Source organism: Zonotrichia leucophrys, chromosome 7 (assembly GCF_028769735.1).
Source record: "Zonotrichia leucophrys gambelii isolate GWCS_2022_RI chromosome 7, RI_Zleu_2.0, whole genome shotgun sequence".
Lineage (NCBI taxonomy): Eukaryota > Metazoa > Chordata > Aves > Passeriformes > Passerellidae > Zonotrichia > Zonotrichia leucophrys.
The window spans coordinates 14,448,620-14,474,878 of record NC_088177.1 but is presented as its reverse complement, the minus strand read 5'-3'; the positions used below and the strand labels follow the sequence as shown (position 1 = coordinate 14,474,878).

The 26,259-nt window shown below is 37.3% G+C and overlaps 1 long non-coding RNA gene across 2 annotated transcripts in view; it reads left to right on the top strand.

Moving 5' to 3' along the window:
* LOC135450515 (uncharacterized) overlaps positions 1–26,259 on the top strand; it is a 106,949-nt gene that overhangs the window by 61,151 nt on the left and 19,539 nt on the right. The window contains exons 2-3 of one of the 2 annotated variants that reach the window (XR_010441085.1): positions 25,703–25,795; positions 26,177–26,199. The exons of the other annotated variant lie outside the window; for it this stretch is intronic. This is a non-coding gene — a long non-coding RNA (uncharacterized LOC135450515). Of the gene's footprint in view, positions 1–25,702; positions 25,796–26,176; positions 26,200–26,259 lie in introns of those variants that run through there. 2 annotated transcript variants of the gene reach the window in all.

The window sequence follows — 26,259 nt, the reverse complement described above, 5'->3', positions numbered from 1 at the left end:
TCATATTTAGAAAACAAGGAGTTTGGTCACAGGGTTTTTGCTTCTCCCTACAGCCAGGGGTGTGTGAATGGAAATTGTTGACTAGAAAAAATGTAAAGCATATACAGTGATGTGAATAAAATTTATTGCAAGTTATCTCCCTCTATTTCCATAAAGTCTGTCCTTGAAGCATCCTGATGCCTTTGGTCACTGCCATGCCTTACGTTGATCAATGCAAGATCAAATTTAAGGATAACAACCAGGAACACAGTAAGGACGAAGAATCTGCAGCTATTATTGTCCAGTAGCATACTTGAAACACATTAATAAACCCTGGCTTATTCTGGAAAACTTTCAGGCTTTTAATTAAAAAAATTTTTTTTTAGTTCACCACATATTTCTGTAACCCTTTTTCTGTAGTTAGGAATTCCCCAGGGTAGCTCTGTTTGGTGAACCCTTTTTTCCATCTGAGCTGGATGTGTCTTGGTGGTGTTGCCTTGAATGAGCCATTGATTTAATTAGGGTTAAAGCCAATTTCTCTTAGCTCCTGTTTTGCCCTTTCTGTTACAGTCTTCACGGATTACTGCAGGAACTCCAAGTGGCAATGCTGTTTGTGAACTGAAACTCTAAAGAAAAGTGAAAAAACCTAAATTCTAATTAATTTAACTTTTAAATAAACAAAAGTATTCAACAGTTAAAATTACTTTAATCATATGGTACTGTTTGATTTGAAAATAGGAAGAAGCAAAAAATAAAGTAGGTACCCATTTGGATCTGCATCAGTCCACCTTATTAATCGTGTTGTGTGCAAACGATTGTATGTGTGAGAATAAATCCTTGGCTGCCATGGCATCCAGTTCCCAGCCCTGGCATGGAATGTGGGCTTTGTGAGCAGTGAGAACTGCATCTATAATAAAGTGCTTGCATTCCCATGCCTGCACCAGAGGACTAATATAAACTTCTATGGGGTATTTGTGGTATTATAATGAGAAAAATTGCTGTTATTCTTTTACAGCTTCTGGGTATTTGAAACACTGATAGCATCCTGAAGAATTTAATGTGCTGGTTTCATTTTATTTTGTTTAAAAATTATTTACTGTGTTGTGCTGGGTTGGAAAGGACCCACAAGGGTTATGGAGTCCAACTCCTGGACAGAACAGCCCAGGGATGACGCCCTGTGCCTGAGAGCAGTGCCAAATGTTGGTGGAACTCTGGCATGCTTCATGCTCCGACCACGTCTCTGGGCAGACTGCGCTGTGCCCAACCCTCTGGGTGAGAAACCTTTTCCAAAAACCAACCTAAACCTCCTTCATGTAGGGAAGCCACAGAAAGTTTTCTTCTCTGTGAGCTTTTGCTTTTAAAAGTCTATGAAATACGAAAAAAAAATCTAGATTTATTGTTATGTGGAAAATTATTTTTTTTCTAATTCTAGAAAGCAGTTTGGGCAATAATAAAATATTAAATTTATTTTCAAACAGTTCTGAAGTCTCAGGTGAATGAAAATGGATAAAAAAATGAAGAATTGGGAAGGATCCATTTCTCAAGCTCTTCATATTGTAGCTCATATGTTATAACAGCATTATTTATGAAAATGTAGATATAAGACTTTTAGAAAATTGTTAAAATGTTTCTTTCACAAGATTTTCAGTTGTGAAAGAATTGAATTCACAAGATTTTCAATTCCCTCTAGACTAGACTTTCATAAGTGAAGGTCCCAGTCCAGAGTTGTCATCAGACCTAGACAATTAACCAGGTTTTAGTTCCCCAGTAAAATGCACCTCAAAGAACTGTTAGTGTCAGGATGTGATAAAAACATGTGGCATTCAGTGCTCTGGGGCTTAAGGGAGGATTCATCCTATGAAGACCTGATTTCTGTGGTGGTTTTTTAATCAGAAACAGAAATATAAATTAATGATGAAGAATACTTGGCTCAGTCAGCTGGACTAAATTCCCAAAGGTGAAATTTCCCTGTAGATGAAAGCTTAGAAGCAAAAAAATCAACCAATAAGCTTTGAGGAGCTAATTTGGAGAGGCTGAGCATAATCCATTTGGCTTTACAAGTGGCCAGGAAAAAGGATTCTTCTTGGTGCTAGCTGACAGTCAGTGAAACAAAAATGCAATGTTGTGCAAGTACTGCTATAAAGAATGATCAGAAAAATAAAAAGGCTTTTGTCTGTTGGGAGAAAGGAACAAATCTGAGAATCACTCTGTCTCTGGAGGCCTATTTGAGAGCTTGAGGCTGAATGTTTGTTCCTGTATGAGGGGCCCTAAATGGGGGAGGAGGCTGTCTGAAAATAATAAACTGTCCAACCTGAGAGTGAGAGAAATATGAAGAACTTCTCACTTTTCTCTGTATTACCTGCTTTTCTTATCAACTCTGACTTGCATTAGTAGGAGACAAGAGAAGGCACAGTAGGTGAAATAGAAAGCACCAGGTGTTACTGATTTTCTCTCTTTGGAAATAAAGATCGAGATGCAAATCTGGGTTTCAGTCATCTGAGTTTAAAAAATTTGTTTTTTTCATTGTTTTTGGTAACAGAGGGGTAACTCAGAAAAAGGTGTTTGGAGTTTTTTAGCCATTATCTCTGAAGGGAGGGGACTAGTTTTTCTATGTTATATTTGAATCATACTTCCCAAGCACCATGGAAAGTTCTAAATACTGGATGTTATTTAGAATAAAAAATATCCTAAATCAGGTGTCTAATCCAAAATTCCCTGAACTCAATGGAAAGGATCTCTTTCTCCCTTTTAGTCCCTGGATCAGATTTGGTTCTCACTGAAGAAATATAAAACTTCCCAGCTATATAATTTACTGACTTGAAGATTTATTTACCTCTTCTTAAAACTGGTTGCTTTCAGACAGGCAGATATTGTAAATATTCATGCTGGAATAAATTTGCTTGTCCAGGGGTATTTAGTGCAAGTGATCCTTGCACTTGGAAAAACATCTTGTATTTTTCTGCCCAAGAGCTCCAGTAAGTTTTTGATGGATACTGTAGGCAGAGATAGACTGTTCTAAATACTTGATTTATCAGGATCCCTGACCTTCCTGTCATCCTCTGTGGCTGGCATTATCTTTGGATATTGAAGCAAATAGAATGGTTTCTCTGAAGTGCTGTGCAATTTAACTCCCATAACCTGTGCAAAAGGCACCAGATGTTTTTGAGGTCCCAGGTTCCCCATCTCTGCTTTGAACTCATCTCCCTCCCACATGGTTATTAAACTTTGGTTACAGCAACAACAGCTTCTTTTTGAAAGCAGTGACAGTGTTGTCTGATGCTCTTAAATTCTGCTTTAAAATACCATCTAAACCAGTTAAATGGGCAGCACATCAAAGCGTGTCAGGAGCTGTAAAGGAAAGGCTGCTGCCTTTTAAGGCAAAATGATAGCAAGATTAGCATATTTATAAGCATAAGTGTTTAGAGGACAGGGTTTTGTCCTCAGTTATAGCCCTGGAATAACTAACTTTGTCATTCAAAACTGGAAAAAACCTTCTAGATAGAGCAGCCTTATGGGGGCCTGTTTCAGGAGAATTAGATATCAGAGAGCTAAACCTACATTTTTTTTCTCAATATCCTATACACATACTTCCTATCTCTTGCTAGAAGTTGACTAGAAATGATCCATATTCCAAACTTTCTATGTCTAATAATTGATTGCACTGAAAAGTCTTTTCAGCTGGGTGGCTGGAAAAGTGAATTCTGTGTTTTTTTCACTATGAAGCTTTAATTTCATCCTGTGACACTCCAGGTGTGAGTGTCAACGATTTTCTATCTCTCAGGGAGGAAAACAGCGAATAATAGATGCAACCATGCTTTTTAATGTATTTTCTTTAATATTAAAAATATGAGATGGAACTAGAGACAAAGAGGTCATTCATCTTCTGTCAAAAATATAAATGCTGGAAGAGAAGAAACATATATATGTGTGATTTGGTTTTATATCAAAGATGTATGCAGCACAAATGCATAATAGATAATAATGCATACTTCACTGCAAAGTGCTATGGAAAATCTACTTTTTCAGAAGTTTCCTATAATTCCAACTGCTTTTTACTTAAAAGTAGAGACCTGGAAAGCTTTAATGAACCAAGATGTTTGCTACTGACATTATGAAGATTTCTTTTCACAGAACAAGTAATTTTCTTGAAAACTTTAATGTGAAATTCCTTCTTTAGCTACTTTAAGCCAGAATGTAGCAAATTAAGTTCAATAGGGAATAAAGGATACAACAAGTGGTTTCTGTGCTCAAGACTGTTATAGTAACCTTATTGCTCCAAGGAGGGTATAAAAAAAGTAATTGTCTTTCCATTGCAAAAATTCTTCCCATGTAAGTGCCTCATTTTGCTTGAGAAGCACAGCATTGGTTGTTCACCTCTGCATCCATTAGCCACTTAAACACATTACAGTGCTTTAAAAAATTTTACAATAAAAGTTAGGCTTTTACTAGACATTGCTCATGACAGGTTGAAATAACCCTTTTGATTCTCTATATATTTTCTTGTATTTCCCAGTTCTTATCTTTTGTGATAGAAAAAAAGGTCACTGTTTTTAATTAAATGAAGCAATAAAAATCAGATGTTGAAACTGAGAAAATAAGTTCATAAACCTTGACTGTAAACCTTGTGAACGTTAATGGGCATATTTTATGAAAAGAATAATCTAAACAAAAATTACATGATAGTAAGAGATTTAGACTGTCACTCTTTACTATGAGTTAAATCTCAAGTGGTTTGTATGCTTCTTATCAGCATTATTGATGTTTTTACCTTCAGTTCTTGGACAATGTCATAGCAATTAGTAGAGCAGCAGTCTATGTGAGTGCCTTGGTAATTCCTGCTGGCAATAGAAGGATTATAGATACATTCCAAATTCAATTTAGCTTTAATCCAATTATTCTCAATTTGGGATTGAGTATCTGCATCGTACAGGCACGAACAAACCTTAGGGTTGACCTGGCAGCTGAGCTGCTGGGAGTGAGTCTGGGCACACTTTGGGCTGCCCCCAGAGCTGACAAGAGCACTGCTGCTCTCTTTGTGCCCTGCCATCTGTGACCAAGGGGCTCTCAGCTCTCCCTGCAAACAGTGACAAATCTCTGCTGCTCCTGGGGCTGCCTCGCTGCAGCCAAGTGTGCTGCTCTGCTCACTGTCACCATGGATGGGCTTTTTGGGACAGCTTTCATCATATAAGCTTTTGCTATGGAAAAAGAAATAGTTGAAGGAGCAGTAGATAAGCTTGTAATTTCAAAGTTTATTGATGCTTTGGTATTTTTTCTCTCTTAAATGTTCTTAGGGGCTGAATGATCACTACTGTTTCTGTTGGCTTCATGGAATCCTTTGTCAGAAAACTTCACTTCTGTCTCAGCACAATGGTACTGATGGGAGAGATGTGTATTTCTGGTGCCTTCATGTACAATTAAATTCACATCCAAACATGAACCAGTGTTACTCACTTGCCCACGTAATTTTGCAATTTTTAGTGTTTTGCACTTTGCAAAATATTAAAAAGGAGGTCAGAGGAGGTGATGGAATAACACAAAATTCATCAGAAATTCAGGCTAAAAATAAGACTAAGAACTGGCTTGTGAAAGCCATTGCTCACATTATTAAACATTACTGATCTTCTGAGTGTCTCTTCCTTCTTTAATTCCCAGTGAAGTGATTTGGCTGTGAGGAGCTGCGTGGGTGCTTTGTGTGGGAGTGCTGACACAGCCCTCACAGAGCCCTGCTCAGTGTCCCCACTGAGACACTGAGCCTGCTCCTGGTTTTGTATGGGCTGTCAATATTCCCATTCCAGCTCAGAGGGAGCAGTTTGTCCCACCTAAGCTCTCCCTGCATTGTCAGGCAGTGCTAGAAAAGCTGCTTTAGCTTGGCACCAGGATCCGTCACACAGGTGCGTGACGGGGTTGCCTTTTTCTGTCTTGCAGCTCTTCCTTGCTGCTGGCAGCTGAGATGCAGTGCTAGACTTTATGCTAAATTAAATATAAAAGGAGCAGGATTCAGGAAGATCATGGAAAAGCTCTGGATTGGGGCCAACATCAGTCCAGTTATTCAGCATAGAGTTTATCAGATAAAACATCTATGTTATGTGCGCTTGAGTTTAAAAAAAACACTACTGCATGAATCAAGAATAGTATACAGATTACCAATTATCAAGATAATATGAGCAAGATAAGCATTTCCTAAAACTCTAAGCAGGAAAAAAAAAAATCCAGTATCTTCCAAAGGACCTTTTTATGTTTTTCTCTGCATGCTTTTTCCTTGACCTCAGCTGTCCTGTAAGTCACTGCCTTTTGTAAGAAGCAGTGGAATTCCTACTATAATCTATTGCACAGGTGCGTGGATGCTCAATAATGCTTTTGCTGAACTTGCTTTTCAACACAAGCAAGGAATTGACAGGAAGGGTTCTTTTTGCTTAACAAGGATTAATGAGTTTTGATGTCTCTGATTAGGGATAGTGCAGATATAAATTGTTTATTCAGCTTAGGGCATTCATTCCAAAATCAGAGATGCACAGCCTGAGACATCAACTCAGACTTGCAGGTTCTCATCATATTTGTCATTTAATTGTCTTGATTAATATTCAGCTTGTCAGCCACATTATCTGCCTAAGCACTCCAAAAATCAGTAGCTATGGTCTGGTATGGCTAAAACTAAAGCAAGTTGATTCTAGTATGAGTTAAAGTATCTGCCATTTAAGTGTATTCTGGTGTTCAGTAAAGCATGACCTGTCACCTTAGAGGTGTAAGTTTTATACTTTCATTACTTGATGGTCATTTTGTCTCTTCAAATGTGTGCACCTGAGCAGAGGCTTGGAAATGTGAAAATATGAAGCCTCGGGCAGGTGGTACTTGGAAGACAAAGATTGCATGGAAAAGTGTCAGAAAAGCATTGCACAGCTCCCTGGGCAGGAACTGGAATCCTTAAGGAGCAAGTCATTTAGAGAAGCACTGAGCTGCTTTCTCACAGGCTAAGCATTGATTTAAGGAGTTCTGGGTCCCTTTTTCAGTCTCTTAGTCCTTATCTGGTTTTCTATCATCCTTTACTTTTAGTGTTCCTCCTACCCCACCATCCACTTTACTCTTTTGATAGTATTTAGCATTTTCTAGTGTCTTTCACAATTTCTCAGACAATCTTGTCTCTCTTGAATGAATAAGCCTTCCTAACCCTAACACCTGGTAACACTGGAGTTCTTCAAATTAAGCAGAAGTACAATTGAGCTGGAAGATTGATGTAGCAGCAGACAGGCAGAGTAAGTTCACTTAAATTGCAATAAGTAGATACCTCCTAGCTAGAAGCAGGAAAGGGAATTTGTTATATGGCAATCATGAACTCGGGCACTTGGTAGTAATGACATAAGGCTTATTCAGTGCATTTTTCCATGAGATAAAAAGGGTGATGGGATTGATTGCATTAGCATTTACTAACTGAAGGGAATTGGTTTGTTTTCTTCATATTTGGACTCAGATCAGTGGAGTACTGCAAATATTTGCTGTTGGGTCAGAGATGGGGAAGGCAAAGGATATTGCCTATAAGCTGCTACTGACTTAGTGAGAAAAACATCTACAACCATTTAAAAAAAACTTTGGATGCTGCTGCAGCTGTGAAAGGATATTTTTTTCTACTCAAAACTACTTCTGCTGTTACCAGTATGTGACGGGAAGCTTTGTAGCATTTGGATCATTAAAGCCAAACTGATCAAACATGTATATCAAGAAAAAGTGAGAGCATCTATAGTCTAAGTCTGGAATCTCAGGAGAGGTTTTGAGAGAGTTCTGTATAGCTGAGAAGTCTCCAATGCTCCAGTCTACTCTTCACAAATTCAAAAAAGATTGATCTAGATAGGTCTGTTTGTGAGAATATAATCTGGTTTTACATGTGGGCAATTTACAATAAAATGGGAGATGGAATCCTATTTTCTCATGTTCTTTGAAATGATGCCATTACACTCCACAGGAATCTTGTTTCATGGAATAGAATGAATTCTCAGTTATGATGAAATTTGTATCAAGTTCAAGCTTGTAGCTATTTTGGTCTGTACTTCAGCATCTCTCAGTTTTCTGAGAAAAAGAGGGGTGGTGGTGATATATTATTAATGCTATCCCAGTGCTTTAGGTTTTGGAGGTTTATTTTACATTTCATATGTTGATGGGCCTGTGGGGGCTGTAAAAGAAGTTCTGATGTTAAAAAAAAACACAAATAACCAAACCCAAACGTTTTCATCCTTTGATTCCAAGGCAGCTAGTTGGGAAATTTGGAGCTGCTTCCACAATCACAGTTACAAATCCAGAGGGTACAGTCAAAATACTTAAATTGCAGTGAGACTTATAGAATATGTATGGGTTTTTCTATTGAATATGAAAATCTCTGTTATCAGCGTTTCATCTCATATTGGTTGTTCTTTATACTAAAAAGCCCTTCTATTTCAGCTTGTAGGCTAGGTAAAAAACAAAACAAAAAAAACCCAAACATGTCACAGCTGTTCTTAAATGGTTCTATTTGGATTTGTATTGTTTTGTTTGCCAAGAATTTGCATTGGAGAGAGCAAAAGAGTTGGGAAGAAAACCCCTTATTTGGCTAGGTTCATTCATGCTGATCCCTTAGGAGGTTTCCTACTTTCTTAGCCAGATTCATTTTGTCAGAGGTCTCTGCTCTGACCCTATTCTGTCTCAAGCTGGTTGAGAACCTCAGTGAGCTCTCCTCCAGGTTTGTGCTGTCTCTTCTTTGCTGCCATTGAGCAATCCCATATGGAGCCTAATCCAAGTGTCTCGTCTAGTTGGAGTCAAGCGTTCTTTGATTCCTGTTAGTTTCTGAGAAACTGATGATTTTTAATGTAAAATGATTTCAAAACAAGTTTTGTTTGTGTGGTTATGAACATGGACAAGACAAGGCTCATCTTTTCCAGAATGTGTTTGTATGGACCTAAGATTCTCTGAAAATTCCATTCAGAGAAAAAATATTTCTTGAGTGAATGTAACCCTACTATTCATCTGTCTGAGAGAATGTCTATCATAAATAAAGGCTAAACAGTGTAATTTTTCTTTCTTGTCAACAGATACCTCATATTTTTCAATCCTGTGTGTTAAATACTTCAGGAGAGTTATAGTAAAAAAGCTGCTCATAAGCACAAAGATTTACTTCAAAAAAAATTTTGAAGGAACTTAGTCTAGGCATTAGTAGAAGAGGTTTGGAGTTTTTTTGTTTCTCAAATGAAAATTTCATAATTTTCACTCTGAAATGGATTTCAAATTTTTAAGAGTTTGAAGTTCCCTATTTTATAAAGAAACTTCTGCCCTGGCCTGAAAATGTCTTTCTTATTTAACTAAGTGGCTTAATGTGAGTTGGAAAAGGAAGAATGAGTCTGAGGGACTATCCAGTTGTGAGGCTTGCCACAAAAGTGGGAGGAAAAGCATCTAACTAAGCAATAAAAGTCTAATAATGAAATGTGTTTGTGTACTATACTTCTGCATGGCACTGTAAAGATGTAAAACACTGTGTAATTGCTGTGATTTATTAATGCATTTGTATACTTTTGTAATAGCTCTAGTATTTTCTAATAACAACCAATACATTTATAAACACATTGTTGGCAAAGCTGTTTTAGTCAACCAACCGCTTCTGAATTTATATAATTTTTGAGACATTATTTTAGTATGCACTTTAGAGTTTTCTGCATATAAAAAGCTTCTAATTTCTTTTAAATGGGACCTTGAGGAATTCAAGCCTGGGAACAAGTTTATTTAATGGCTTAGTGAGTTGCTAACACACACTGGTTTATAGCTATTTGAAAGTAGTAGATGATTTCCCTTCTCTTTTATGCGATGGATTTCAGTTGTTCTCTTTTGTGGAACTCAAGGTTTAACAGCCACCAGGTATCTTCTCCCAAAAAGTGTAACCTCAGAAATGGGAAGTTCTTCAAGTGGGATAAACCCTGTATTCTGCACAGACTGAGCAGAGTTGCTTTGCCCAGTTTCTCCATGGAACTGAGCAGATTTCAGGCCGCTTTCCATTTCTCAAGCCCAGAAGGTTCAGTCTGGCACCAAACCCTGCTGTGGCAGCTGGAGGGTTTGCTCTGATATCCCCAGCAGCTCGTGACAAATCCATTCCCATCAAAGTTGTGGTCACAGCACAGAGAAAAGAGCCGACGCTTCAGTATCTTTACCAGTGAGTTAAATTTAAACAGAACAAAAAATAATACCAAAACATTTTGGCATGAAAAAATGGAACCAATATTTCTATTTTGAGCACTAGCCTTATTGAGAGAAATCTGATGAATGCATTTGCCAGGTGCTCCTGGTGATTTTTGTTGTCATGTTTATTTTTGGTACCTCTAGTATCTCCTTTCTGTAGCATTTCAAATCTCGTTTTTCCTATGCAATATTACCTTTAAAACATGGCCCTGTATTTCTACCTTTAATCTCATTGCTAAGTGTTTCTATGATAGAGAAAAACTATTCCCTGATAGATCTCTTGTAGTAGAACTTACACTTTTTTTTTTCCTCTTGGAAAATAGATTGATGCGTACTAAAGCAAATTTACCAATCTATTCTTCTTTGGTCTGTGCTTTATGTTTCATTTTTGGGTTTTTTCCTGGGGAATGGGGTTAGCAGGATGTTAACAAAAGCTTAAATATTATCTCTAAAGGCACTTTAACCTAGAGATTTAGATCAAAGGACATAGTCTGTAGCTTTAAAAGGTGTATTGGAATTGTGTTTTGACTCTTAGCTTGGCAATATGTAATAGGCTTATCAAAGTTGAATCCAGGAAAAAATATCCAGAGACCCATGTGTCTCTCTTTAAATGTTTCAAAATGAGTCCTATTTCTTTTCACATCAAGGTTTAAGTGAGAAAAGAATTGAGTCTAGATGGGAAACTTGATTTAGACCATAAATTGAGATTTACTTTTTGTTCCTCTCCCTCTGTTTAAGATCTTGAATGTTCAACTGCATTTGCTACAAGAGGCTTTGATTACTCTCTTTCAAAATAGGTTGTAAAGAATGGTAAGGGAAATGGGATGTGATGTGTATCACAAATTATTTAGAAATGTGAAAAGCAGAAACCATTAGAAAATTCAGCCTAAATTGTCATCTAGAGATGCAAGAAGCTGTCTCCAAGCTGAGAATGATTTGGGGTTGATAGGCATGGCAGATGCAGGGGGGCCTATCAGCTGCAGTGTGCCAGTACAAGTTGCTAATTCTAGGCAGATTATTCTGAGGTACAAAAGGGTTGTGAAGTGCTAATTACACTCCAGGACACCTGCTCACACTCAGATAACTTCACCCCATTCCCATTTGTGGGATGACTTTTTGCTGCTATGCAAGTGTGGCTAAACATTGTCACAGAACATTCAATTGCTGTTTAGTGCTACCTGACATGATGTCATCTGACAGGATCACCTTTGGCCAAGTGAGAATTTGCTGTGTTGCTCAAGCCTCAAAATAAAAATTCATCCTGTGTGTGTGCTGTACCTGCCAAGTTGGCTCTTTAATCTGAGTTAATAGTCCCTTCATACATACCACAGTAGCCATTCCATTTCAGAGACATTGGAGCTGGAGCCAAAAGTTAATGCATCTAAATTACATAATGATCATTTTTCAGTGTTCAAAAATGACCTTAATGAAATGGGATGAGTAAGAAGTCTCCTTAAGACAGTCTGTTCCACCCCAGTTTCCTGCACAGGGCCCAGTGGAGGGACAGCACCCCAGGATGGGATCCCCAGGGCCAGGTGTCTGCCCCAAGGAGGGTCCTAAGAGCTCCCTGTGCAAGGATACAGAGGGTTTAAAATCAGTGCCCTGCTGAGATGTCACCTCCACTCCAGCAGCAAGGGGGGGGTATTTACCCCCTCCCTCTGGCGAGACTCCCTTATTTGAAGGCTCACCTCCTTTCTTCCCAAGTAGGTGTTTTTGAGCCCTGCTTTTGAAGAGGATGCAGATGGAAAAAAAGCAGAATATCTGGGATGAAAGCTCTGTTCCATGGTGGAGGGAATTTGGCTCCTGCACCCACTAGGGGTGCTCAAACCAACCCCTCCTGGCCTCTGAGCTGAGCCCAAAGGGCTGGGTGCTCTGCCTCAGAGTTGAGCTGGGGTGAAGGGGTGCAACAGGCGCTGTTTGCTTTCTTTATACTTTTGTGTCTCAAGAGCATTTCTTGCAAATACATTACTTTAGAAATTGCTTTTTAAAATATGCTGAAGATAACCTGAAGGTTCTTGGCAGAGACTATAGCTTTATAATAGATTATTTTTAAGACAAGAGGTGATATTGAATGCTTTTTTAATACATGTCAGTGAGGGCACAGCATCATGACAGAAGGGCTCTCTTGAGGTAAATGCTTCACCCTATGGAAATGTTGCTGCAGGAGTCCTGATGATTTTCTGCACTCTGGAGGGACTTGCAGGCAGTTCTTTAGGGCTGAATATCTTTTCCTGCCCCAGTTAGTACAAGCAAAGGTTTTCCTTAGCCACAATTATCATGTTCAGACTGCAGTGTAATGATACTTGAAGCCGCTGATACACTGAAATATGTTTTCACTGATCAATTGCTGAAAAAACTGAGCAGGTGGGTGGGCTCCAAACTTCTCTGTGTCAACAGGACTGACAATAGGATCAATAGGATGTGACTAGGACAAGAAAAAATAGTATACAGAGCTTTCCTTGGAGTATTTAGATAGTATTTTGTAGCATTCCTCCATTTATTTTATGTATTTCAGGGTCAAAAACATTTAGCTCCTGTCTTTGTGAGCAGAGGGCTCTTCTGCTTTTTGAGCAATGCCTGATGAAATGGTGCAATGGTTATCACAAAATGATAAAAAGCACTAGCCATTGCAGAGCCCCAGACTCAGTTAATAAATGGAACTGTGAATAATTACAACTTTATAAATGGTTTCTCAAGAAAAACAATTGCCAGAAGAATGAATGCAGGGAATCGCAGCAGAATATTCAAGCATGTTTTCAATTTCTTTAGAAGTTATGATTAATAGAGTCAGCCCACAGAATCTTTTATATCTGCTCCTGGCCTGCAGAAAGCACAAGGCACCAGCATTGTCTGAGGCCATTTGAATTATGAGAACTGAACTTTACATTTTACAAGACAAATGAACTTTACTTTTTAAATTGCTTTCAGTCTGAACTTCTTGTGTTTAACCACTGACTGCAGTGTCAGGGAAACAGGGTATAGAGTTTGCTTCTAGACTGACACCATGAATTTGGCAGAATTAGGTAGTGATTTGATTTGGTATTTCAGTACTTATCCCAAACTTGCAGCTCCCAGTGGTTTTCTCTACTTCTCTCCCCTTGTTTTGAAATTCTGAGCAATTCCCATTGATAGAAATTTGTGTTTCAAATGCTTCTTTTTTCCCATAATGTTTTTCTATTGACAGATAAAAATGAAAGAGCCATATCCTAAAATATTTTGTTTCATTTCTATTGCTGAAGGGTGAAAGGATTTGATTTAAACTCAAAAAAAATTTATAAGAACATTGGACCAAAATTTTCCCTGTTCAACCACGAGGTATAGTTTAGAGAAAGGTAATATACAGTATAAGCTTGTACAAGCTGAGGAGGAACTTATTTCTTTCTCTTCATTAAAATGAAGAAGAGACTTTGTTTATAGTCATACACTTGATTCAGAGACTGAGCTTCCTTCCTGATTAAATCACTGGGATTTGGCAAGTATTTGCAATTTCTTATCCAGCAGGTCTGTAATATTTAGAGCTGTATCAAAGTAATTAAAAATAAATGTGTCTGAGGCTCAAGTGCTGCTATGTATACCTGAGTGCATGCACACTCTCAAAGTGAAAAACAGGTCATGAAAACATCTTTTACACAAAACTCTTGGTTATTTTGTACCAGTGTCAGTTTTGTAAATCTAATTTTTTCTATAAATTCAATGAGAATATAGAGCAGTCTACTATGAGAATGAATTCATCACTTACTCTGTACACAGAAAAAGAAAAACAATCCTAATAACTGATAGCCTGTTATTCTCAGTGGCAAAAAACTTAAAATATTGTAAGGTGGGTACCTGATTGATTTCACTCTATAGTTTGCTGATCTTTCTAAAATGAATGAGCGGGAAATGTGCTGGCTGTTTAATGCACTTGGAAGTAATTGAGAATTGCAGCTTATTTTGCTAAAAGGCACAAGCTTGTGTAATTCTGTTCAGATTAGACTGATCCTAGACCCAGTAGTTTCCAGTTAAGGAATTTACAGAAATATTTTGTTAGTTTTGGTTTCCAAGCATTGCCTCTATTTATCCTTCCCTCAAAGTTTATATGAGTTATGAATTCTGAAAAAAACCAAATCAGAAATGGGTAAAAAACATAATTCCCTCTTCCAAATAGGCAAGTTCTGCTCCTCCCCATCTTCCTCCAGGATCAATTCTCTCATACTCCTAATTTTCTATTCTGATTTGGGCTGACCTTTTCCTTCTGTTCCTGGTTCCTGTGGATAGAGCCCCAAATATTGCCCAGCTCTTGCAAAATGCTGGTCCTGATTGCCTCAGAGATCAGCTTTTCTCCTTGCTCAACAGAGAGCCCACAAGGCTAGGCAGGAAAGTTTGGTGGCTGGACAAACAGGGTCAGGAAAAGGGGCTGTGACAGTTCAGGGACTTCACTGAGAGCACTGAGCTCCGTCCTCTTCTGCATCCACCAAAATCAGAACAGCTCCTGCCTTTGGTACTCCCCTCCTGGCCTCACCACTTGTTCCTTTCCACCAGCATTTCACACAATTTCCACAAGTCCAGATCTTGGTTTACACTTCTCCCTGCAGTATTTAGTCAGGACATCAGTGTTTTTTGAGCAGTAGCACCAAAACCAGGTGCCATTTCTTGTCATTTAGTGCACACTTAGTGCCCTGAGGTAGAAAATCTGTAGAAAATCACTAGCAGGTAACAGAAGTCAGCAGCTCCTGGCTCAGGGAGAGAACCTCAATGGAGAAACCCCACCCTGCAATGCTCTCCCCTAGGCCAGGGAGCTGCGTCATTGCTTTCAACCATTCCTGCTTTTCATTTATATTGTTTTCCTTCGTAATGCTGCTTGAATTCTCTCTCCCAGATGGGTTTTGAGACACAGTTTGGAAAAGCCTGCTTTCCCAGCTGTTTGGCACTGCGGGAGCAGAACTATCTGCCCTGGGGCTGGCTCTGTTCATCTGTCACAGACCCCTGAGACCGTGAAACTGAAAATTTCCATTCACACAGACTCTGTGCGGGGAATGCTCACATCAAAAACAAGAAAGAAATCTGGAGGAAAAAAATTAATTTAGCCTAATGGTGGCTGTTTATGTGAAAGGAAAGATCAATATTTGTTAACGACACAAGCTCACAAATTTCAGGTAATTGGCAAAAAGATTTTTACGTTTAGGATATTTCTGCCTTTCTTGACCCTTCCCACAACAGTAGGTTTTCTAAACCCTTCTCTCTTCTTATTTACTTCTTCTGAGTAAAATGAAATTTATTTCATTTCCTGGATCTCCAGGCATTCGCAGGGCTGACTTTGTATTAAGACAGATGCATTATACAGAAAAAAACTTGGGAATGAATACAGATGCATGAAACAATTCCTGTAATACAGGATCCCCTATGCCAAACCAACACTCCTTTAAAACTCTGAAATATCCAATTAAATAGCCTAATTCTGTCTAGTTTCTGTCTCAGCCTCGGGTCAAAACAGAAATTTCATTGGAATGGCTTTTCTCAAGATATTTAATATTCTAGTTTGTTGGACTCATTCAACTTGATACTGGGTATCCAAATTAAACCTTAATTCATTACTTTAAAGAAAACAGTTCTGAATTTTTTTTTAAGGCTTGTTTTGCCTTTTTTTTTTTTTTTTTATTATTCAGGAAATCTGTGTCCCCCTCTCCTCCAGGAAAGATTAATTTAAAATGAAATATTTCTCATTTTGGTATATTTCTCCATATTTTTATCATGCATACAAAGCTGAAAAAAATTGTATGAATGAATCCTCTAGTAAGGAATATCCAATGTTTTTCTGGTTGACTAAAATATATGAATCTGTGAGCTGTTTATTAGTGTCTAGTGTGTGTTGAATGTGTGCCCAATAGGCTTCTTTTCAGAGTCCTGCTTTTTGGAGCAGATGGCACTGTTTTCATTTTCCCTGTAAATAAATGAAGAATAAATTTGAATATAAAAATTTTGTTATATTCTTATAACAAATAAGTATAAATTATTCCAGAATGTATATTTTCAATTTTTCATTACATAGCTTTCTCATTACAAATCCGACAGAGATGAGATAGCAGTAGGATAATTTTCTTTTAAAAAATACTTAGGATTTCTGTACTTCATAGTCTTTTGATTTGGAGAAAATTAGAAACAGAAATTCTTTTCTTGAGGTAGCTGAAGCAAACATTGATTTTGCAGGGAGCTCTCTCTTTAAGGTATTAGTACTGTGTTGCCCCATCTCTTAAAAATGCTGAAGGTGTTCTGGTGAATTCTACTTTGCCATGGACAAAATTAAATGCAGTTGCCCACCCTGAGGCTTTAGAAATACTACCAGTATTTTCTGATTCAGTGTTCCCAGTGGCAGATATATTTAAGGATAGTACCTAAAACAGGTACATTTTTGTCACTGTCATATTTTATGAAAAATCCCTTTGCCAGGAGTTTTCTCCTGAGAAGCCTCAGAAAAGAAATGTAAACAATAATTATCTGATTGCTTGGAATGTGGTCTGGAGGTTGTTTACCAACAGGTGCATCTTTGATTGGTTCCATATGAACTGTTTTTATTTAATGACCAACCCCAGTCCTGCTGCTTTGAGCTCTCTGAGTCTGTGACAAGTTTTTATTATTCAGTCTTGTCTAGCCTTCTGATGTCTCCTTTCTCTTTCTTTAGTACAGTTTTAGTATGTAATTTTCTTTTAATGTAATATCATATAATAAAATAATAAGTCAGCCTTCTGAGAACTTGGAGTCAATTCTCATCTCTCACCTCATCCTGGGGACCATCATAACACTGCAAGAACTAATAACCACACATTTTGAAAAAAAGAGCTCTATGATTTTATCAAGGGCTGGACAAAACTCCTCTGGAGTCAACGAAATTCTTCTGTATAGCTCAATGGGACAGCAAGGTCAGGCCTTCAAAGAATAATTTTAATTTCTTGCATGGCCAGAAAGGCTCAGAGGGACCTTGTTCTGCTCAGTTAGGTTTAATGGGGGATGAGTAGCTCTCTTGTTTTGCAGCCAGACATTTGAGAGGACATGTATTACAAACTGTGGTGTTGCAGTGGGATGTAGAAGTTTCTGTGGAGCACGTGATGCATTGCAGGACATCAGTGCTTCCCAGATATGCACAGATATAATTGATGCTCTTTCCTCTCTGGATTTTGTGGTGCTGCAAGGGAGAGGCTGAGTGTGTCTTTACTTCTGACCTTGCAGAATCTGCTCACAGAAATGAGAGGGAAATGGCAGGGTCAGAGCCTGGGGGAGCCCTCTGTGCAAGAGTTGCTGAGGTGCTGTTTGCTTAGCTAGGGGAGAGAGGCAATGCAGCAGCAAGGGCTGGAAGCATTGCAGCACTGGAGACTGCAGGATGGAAATCCTTCACTGCCTGACAGCTTCTGTGCAGACCTAATGCTCAGGACAGAAAGCACTTTCAAGGATGGTTTCCTTAGAAAAGAAGGTTTGATATCACTACAAACTTCTGCTGAGATCAGTTCTGACATGAATTGGTGTTGGCTTTTCTTTCTCCATACCATCAGGTTTCCTTTTTTGTCCCTATTGTTTAGGAGCAAAATGCTACTTTGGGGGATTCAGTTAATGCTGGCACTGAGAGCTCACCATATGGCAGTTCCATCACAGTTTACATTCCCTCCTACAGAAATCTCAGAAGAGGTATTTTAAAAATTCAGTATTATGCTGTTATTCATCCCAAACAGCATTTTATTGTGTTGTCATGATAGTTTAAAAGAAGGTATGTGTTCACTTATAATTAATGAAGAATCAAATTAATTTTTTAGCAGCACAGCAGTGAGAATCTTTCCACAGACTGCAAAGTTCTCTCAAGCAATTCCACATTTCAGTACTAGTTTGTGGTACTAGTTTTGCCATACTAAACCTAATGAGCAATAAGCAGCAGAGAACTGAAATTTTTATAAAGTAGATCTAAGCCATCTGGTTCCTCAGACTGGGAGAAAATGAGCATAGAGCACTCCTGAAAATTTCTTATCCACAGAGCACAAGAAAGCATGGGCTTTTCACATTCTAGAGGCATGAAAGGTTTCATAGTGAAAAGTTTCAGAGGTTTTATAATGAAAACAACTTCAAATAATTACAGCTTCTATTTATACTAAATTATTGCAAAATGTTTTTCACTTAAATAAATATCTTCCAAATGCACTGTTTTCTGCAAATCTCCTTGATGCAAATATTGATATCTTGAGGCCTAAATGTCCACTGACGTGCTTTAGCCTTATCATTCACAGGGAAATCTAATGGAACCCAAACCTCAACCTCTTATTTAAAGAATCCACCACACAATTAAGGCAGCAGACAGAAGAACATTTACACTGTAGAGAAACTTCCTCTTCATATGTTACATAAAGAGAAATGTATGTTTCATTAATTTAACACAATAGTTTGCAAAGACATGATAGTGATTTATTGACCATAAAGCTTGGTGTATGTATCTTGAAAGGGTAAATCTATGATTTATTTTTATTTCATTTGGTTCCCATTGTTTCTAAAGTACATGGTTCTTTTGTGAGTATTATTTTTCCTGAACATCACTATTAGATATGATCCATAAGCAAAAGCTATGTAAATTAAAGCAGAGTGTGTTCTGAGGTGTGTATGGCTTCATGCAGCCCTCTGAAATCAGGAATATACACTTGGAAACTCTGTACTAGGCTTCTAATTAAATATAGATGCTTTAGAGGTACTAGGAATAGCTGCTTTATGTAAAAATTAGAAAGTCCATGATGTAGTTAATTTGGTTACAGAGCATATCTACCATATCAAGTGTGTCTGTAAATCAAAAGAAAAAATTGCTAAAGCACATATATGGAGAGAGCTTAAATCACAGGGAGTGATCACGTTTAAAAAGTTGATTTCTCTCATTTTTGTGTTTTATGTACTCTGTTGATTGCAAAAAAACCTCCAAAAGTCTCTCCTAATTCTAATAGTTTACTGAAAACAGTATTTCTCTAAAGTCTTGACCAATGCTAATGGATGGTTTATGTAAATTGTCTAGGGAGGAAAGGGGGGATTGGAAATTTATTTGCTTAAAATATGTTCAGGATTGAGACCTGGACAGGTGACATTATGATCTTGATTTATTTGCTGGTCTTTGCACACGTATCAGTGACCAGAACCAAAACACAACTTCAAAGTAAACTACACTTTACAGAACATTTCACTCTTTAGACAAAGGCCAAAGCATAAACTGCTGCTATTCCATGTTTTTCAATTAGATTTCCACATACAGGGTTAATTCATCATTGCACACTGGTTTCCTAATTTTAGAATGATGGGGCGAGAGGGGGGTGGAACTGGATGTTAAACAGGACTGAGGGTAGTTTTTCAACAGCTGTGTACTTTCATCTTGAAGACTTTTCAAGTGATCTTTCATTTCTTCTGCCTCTGATCTTGAATTTAAATCTGAGTAGTGGAGTATTAATACATCACATTTGCAATGGTTGTGTCCAAACTTATGCATCAAATAACCCTCACATTAATATTGTTCATTTATATATTTGACCTTGAGGCTATACCATGAGAGATCCATATGAGTCAGTGAAGCACTTTTCAAAGTATTTTTCAGATTAATGCTGAAATGAATTAGCAATTAATAATGAGATCTCATTTCCAAGATTTCAAACAGCAGAAAAGAAAGAATTACACAGAACAGAGGAAAGATTCAAAATTTTATAAACATAGAAACCTCTTTGTTCCTACAGTGACACGGCAGTAGTTGGAGTACAGCAATCTAAAAAGTAAGGAGTGTTAGACTAAAAGAAACAAATGAGACTGAAAAATACCCACAGGATGTAAAAGTGGAAATAAAATAATTATGTACAGCCTTAGTGTAACTTCATCCCACCAGAGTCCAAAATTTAGTAATGTAGTAGGTGCTTAAACAGGAAAAAAATCAAGCAACAGGATAGTATGAAACCAATGCTCTGATTCATGTTATGCTTGCAAGCAGTAATTAAATTTGTATGAACATCTTACTTGGGTATCATTATGTAATAAATCATGAATTTGTCTCCTTGGAATAACATGATGATTTCTAGATACAACAGATTTCCCCCTTGTGTTCAGGGAAAATAAAATCCCCAAGGAGCCTCAGATCCAAATCATTCCAATCCACCATTTTTAACCAGGTGAGTCTGAAACCAATTAGGAATGACAGACATAATTGAATAATTTAAGGTTTGCCCAGAAAAATAAGGGTCAGATTATTGAAAACAAAGTTTATTCCTTTGTTTTATAAGTGATTTGGGTAGGAATGCTGTAAAAGAAGGAATATATAAAGGCGTGAGTTGTATTTGAAATACTCAAATTTTAGCACAGCCTTCAGAGAATTGTGACAACCTTTCAGATTAGCAGAAGTTGTCTAAACACTGAAAACAATACTGGATTTTAATTTCTCCATCTGAGAGCACAGGGTTTATGCATCATCAAGAGGATGGCCAACCAACCAACCAAAACCCCCTGTAACCAAAATGAAAATAATATTCTAAATTTGGAGATAGAAGCGAAATATTTACCTCAAGAATGTAATTTCTTTCAGTCAACCATTATTTAGTAAACTAAAATCAAGAGACATGTAGTTAAATATCCTTTAAATATAAGGATTGTAGAGGAAAAACACCAGCAAAAAAGAATTTTATTCTTTCCAAATAGAATAGTGCATGCTTGTTTGAAGAGTATGGCACCCAGTAATATCCTTCTGGGAAGGCAAGTGTTGCTGCCCAATTTAACAGAAGGAAAATAAAATCCTTTCGTGACAGAGTGCACTAATCCTTTATTCAAGCGCTAATTCCAAACCCACAAGAACAATTCTTTTCAGTACATACTAAAACTTGGAGTCCTAAAGTCTTTGTATGGTCTGTGCTACATAAGCCATAAATGCATCCCTTTTTTCATGGTAGTGGTGTTCCTTAGCACACCCTGCAAGTAAACAAAACTGAAAGTATTCTCCAAATGGAATTCAAGCCTGACTCTTTATTGACATTTTCCTGTCCTGCCTTTACTCAGCAGAAATCCTGGAGAAGCTTTAGAGCTGAGATGTTTAAATTGAAGACAGTTCCAACTTCCAGGTGTTTTCCTATTAAAAGGTGTGTGTTTATGCTGCTGCCCTCTTGATTAGGCATGGTTTCAGAAGGGTGGAAAAACTTCCCAAAATATTCTGATAAGAATATTTCAGTGCAACTGTTGCCAAAAGCTGACACTAAGGCTGTCAAGTATGAAATGAAAATTAGAAAGTCATTGGACATTGATTTGAATTAACTCATAATGACCTGGTTTATGTTTTTGGCCTCTGGAAAGATGATTAGAACATAAAAACAACTTTCTGTGAAGGGCATAGGAATATTAATGAACTATTCATGTGAATATGAGCAGGAAATGTCTTCTGTTAAGGTCCTCAGGAAGCAATCACCTTGCTAAAAAGTTGAAGTAGACACTGGAATGGGATGGGAACACCAGAAGAGTCTAAAAAGGAAATGCTTGAATTTCAGAAGCAGGAACAGTGGCATATCTACATCAAAAGCTTTTTCAGCTTTTAAAAGTGTAACTTAACGATAAACTAGGAGATAAAGCAGCATATGGTATTGTAGATTGTGTCATGTTGGTGCCTCTGCAAACTGACTGAAGGTCAGGTGTAGGAGAGAGGCAATGAAATTCAGTGTTTTTCCATTTTAACACTCTTGGGTACCTCATATAAACATTTGTATTGTCAGTGGCGCTGTAACAGTTGGTATGGACTGAAAATCTGTGATGTCATTGTGGCTGTGAGAATGTTATTCTTTGGATATACTTTGTAGGAATTAAAACCTGAAAATCACTATGTACTCCTGGAGATATCCTCAAGAACTAAAGAGGAAATTGGGGCTTATTTATGGGCTGCACCATAAATTGCATTTCTTCAGTTTCATTGTCTTTGCATTTGTTAGTGGATAAATAACTACCCTGAATGTAATGATAATCTAACTCCAAGGGCAAAGTTTCTAAACTGGATTTCTTTCTTCCATAGTATTCTAGCTTTGAGATGATAATGCTTTCAAGAAAGGGAGAGACAATAGAGAATTCAAATGCTGAAATAAACATGTAATTCTGATTATTTAAGTAGTGTCAAGCTTAGTTCCTTAAAAGCACCATCAGTTGTATTCATAGCTTCTTGTTTGAGGGATGTTACCTTAATTATTCTTCAACAGATTCCATGAAATAAGATTTTATAGAGACCATATACAGGCATTTTAGAATTCTATACATATGAATGCTTTATTCTGTGTTTTCGGTGGATTTTGATGTAGTTTTTATAGGATTTCTTTTTAAAACCTATATATTTCAGGAAAAAATAAAATGTTAAAATTAATTTTGAATATGTGTAATATTTAAAAGAAAACACATTATGGTATGTGAGCTACAGTATATTTTGAAGGAAAAAACCCAGCAGCTTTGAAAAGCAAGCCAATCTTTGTGGGATATTTCTGTTTAGATATTTGGCACTGAATATGCTGCTACTAGGAGGGTCTTTATTTGAGAGAAGAAAAGTTTGGAACTAATAGCCAAAACCTCTCTAATTGACCACTTGAAATTATAATATTGATTGAATGTTAGTCATGTTAGTCATTCTGCTCTTCTTTTATTCATGAGTTATATGGTGAAAACAAGTGTGCCATATAAATTTCTCCTTAAATGACAGTCCTTAAGGTTGAAGAACTTATATCTTATTAAGAGCATATCTTTTTAGTGCTTGGAATGGATAAAAGCCCTTCGTTGGCAACACCAGCTTGAGATTTGATTCTTGTGCTGTATAATCCTGAAGACCTTCTGAAATATTTCCTTTATGTCACAATTCCCAACCAGAGCATTGGTGAGAGAGCTGTAAAAATCCAGGGGTATTGCTGCAGCTTCACTCTATAGTGAGCTGGTAAATCAGCCCTTCCTGTGATCAGAGCATCTTTAATGGACTAAATGATGTTTTTGAAAAAGTACCTGGTTTAAAGTGATGAGAAGTTCTGATAGTGGGGAAGTTCTTACCTGCAATTTAATGAGATTTGTGCCTTTAGCACTTGGGGGTAGAATGGAGGGAGCAGGTGATTTGTAAGAGAAAGGGTGACTATGCAAACATTCAAAATCTGGATTTAGAACATTTCTGTCTTGTGCTTTCCTTCTCTGGGTTCAGATTATGGCTCAGGATCTCTAGAAGAAGCTGACAAATTCATTTCACAGGTGGTAAATGTGGCTTAGTTGCAGTAAAGTCAGTTAGCTTAACTTAAACTGCTGATGTGCCTTAAACGAACTAATCCAGCAGGATTTTGCATTGTTGTGGTGCTCTTGTGTTCTCCACTGCAAGCCTCCCCTGTGGGTGTTGTCAGATTGATGAGCAAGGAAATCATGAGCCAAGTTCTCATTTTTTTTCCTAAATACTGCATAAAGCACCTATAAATGCTAAGATATTTAAAACTACTTTGGGAATATATGTTCTAAGAAACAAACATCTTTTGAAGGCGAAGTCAAGATTTTAAAATTTGTTTCTTTTGTGCAAGCCTCCTAGAAAAGAACATTCCAAATAATCACAAAAATAGAAATAAGTATGCATTATGAATATTGGAAAATGTGTGGCAATACACACACATAATATATATATAGTGTGTCTGTGTATGTGTACACCAACACATGTTGAGGATAGTGTTATGTGATGGGGCATGAATTTCTCAGTGTAGCATTGTAAAATTAAAATTTCTAGAAGGGCTATTGGGAAAAACTATTCTCAAAAACAAGAAAATTTATTACAGACTGCACAGGATATTTCCATATACAAACATTACTGCAGAGTCTATCTAATCTGAGGCTCACTGTGCAGCATTTTATTAGACTTCTTTTAAAACACGTAAGATCTTGAAAATGAAATCTTATTTCAAGACCAGCCAATGGTGCTTTTTTTGTGATAAATAGGAGAAGAACACCCTGGAATTCTCTTTCTAGCACAATTTCTAAAGATGTTGTGGCTGAAATTAGCAGGTGAGGTGCAAAGGTGGGCTGAACAGGTGCAGGGTGCTCAAGAGCTCTGAGGCAGCATCAGGGCTGACAGGGCTGCAGGCATTTTGCCTGGTTGATGTCTCTTTATTAATAATGCCCAAAAGCTTAGGGAGATTCTGATTTCTCAAAGGTGAAATTTGCAACAACCTAGAAATTTCTGCTCTGTAATTCCTCACTTCTCTTTTTGATGATCCTTTTCTTTCTTTAAAGATAATATAATAATAGAAAGCTGATCTCTGTTTCTAATTAGTTTTATTTTTGGGTGTTCATTTAACAGTGCAAGATGGCAAACAATATGGCATTCCAAGAAACAAAAACAATTGTAGGTACATCTTTGGGGGTTTATTTAACCTGATTTTCCATGGTGTTAACTCCTTAGTAAAGGCATCTCACCCTAACAGTGTACCTTGAAGAGAAGTTTTTCAGAAATGCATGATCTATAAAACAGGTTTCTCATTAGAACAATGACAAGGATGGGTGAAGGAGGCAGTTTTGTACTTTGATTTGAGACCAGTAGAGCTTACAATTCCTAGGGGTCACTGTTCAATATGAGGGACCTTTAAAGAAATTCATATAATTATTCTCTATTTACTCATATGGTATTTATTTGGATCATGTCCTTGGATATTTATCTAGGAAATTTCCTCTGATATGCATTTAGGTATTTTCCTTTGCTGTTTATTTTAAAAATGTATAGGCAATATTTTGTGTAGTGGCGCAGAATTGAATGTAAGTCACAAACATAATGTTCAAAATGGAATGGACAAATAACCTGAACAACCTTTTCCCCTGCTGTGCTAGTCAAGGTTTTGTACTCGGACAAAACTGAAATAAATACTGAAGATCTGCTGTAAAATGAGGTCTAGGACCTAAAAGTGCTTGCAGTAAAATATAAATTCAGTACAATCTAAATTATGTTCACAAAAACTTCTCTTACTCCAGATCTTCTTGCAGTCAAATTTCTTGTGCATCCTTGCTGAATTTCTCTTGGGAATTTGATCAAGCAACAAACTCACTAGAAAGACCAGCAGTTCAAACTGAAATGTCACCTTCTGTGCAGAAGCTAATGCTGATTCAATTTTAAGATAAACTGCCTGTTACATTAAAATAGCTGAGGGATATTTGGAGGAAGCAAAATACAGGATTTCAGCCAGGAGGAACAGTTGGCTGCAGCATCAGGTGCGTGATGGTTCAGAGCTCTTGGCCCTGTGTGGGAAGGGCAGAGGCACTCCTCCAGTGTGAAATAGCAAAGGTGGAGCTCTGAAGATGCAGCTTTGGAGAGTGATTATGGCTGAGGATACTCCTAACCCGTCAGGAGACTCCTCCACTGCAGGTCATGGCAAAAAATTGGGGTTTTCTCATTTTGCGTGCAATGGATGCTGTTTGTGTTCCTTAATGGGCGCCATAAGGATACAGCTCCTACACAGGGATTGTTCTCTGAAAGAGAAATTTCTATTTAATATAAAATAGAACAATTCTAATGAACACTTGGAAAACTTTCCAGGTGCAATTTGCTGTCTTTATCCTGATGCAGGGAAAAAGAGGAGCTGTTTAGTCTGTAGATACTATTTGAGCTGGCACAGTTGGGAAAAGAAAGGTATGCAAGCATCTATCCTTATTTATTGATAAATTCCTGTCCTTGATATTTTCTTTTCAGAAGTCATAGTAGTATTATAGCAACTTTAATCTGAATACTGTTTTGCTACAAAGTGGAAAATTTAAGGGAAATCTTGTTTGCAAAAATGGAAAACATTATTTAACAGAAGAGTTTTCAGTACTGAACCTTCCAAATGCAGCCAAGAATTGTTAACTCACTGCTGGATGTTTTATTCCTCTGTATTCTTTAAAAAATATGTGTTGTCTAAATTATGGTAATTTTTTTGGTGTGATGGATGATATTGAGGTATCATTCTTTTATTTTTGATTGATTGTTATTTCAGGGAGTAGACTTTACATGTTTCTCCTTTTTCTCTTTTAGAATTATTCAGTTGTCCAGTCAAGAAACTTGGAGGGATTTTGCAACTGCTATGAGTGACTCATGGCAAATATTTGTTGTGGGAG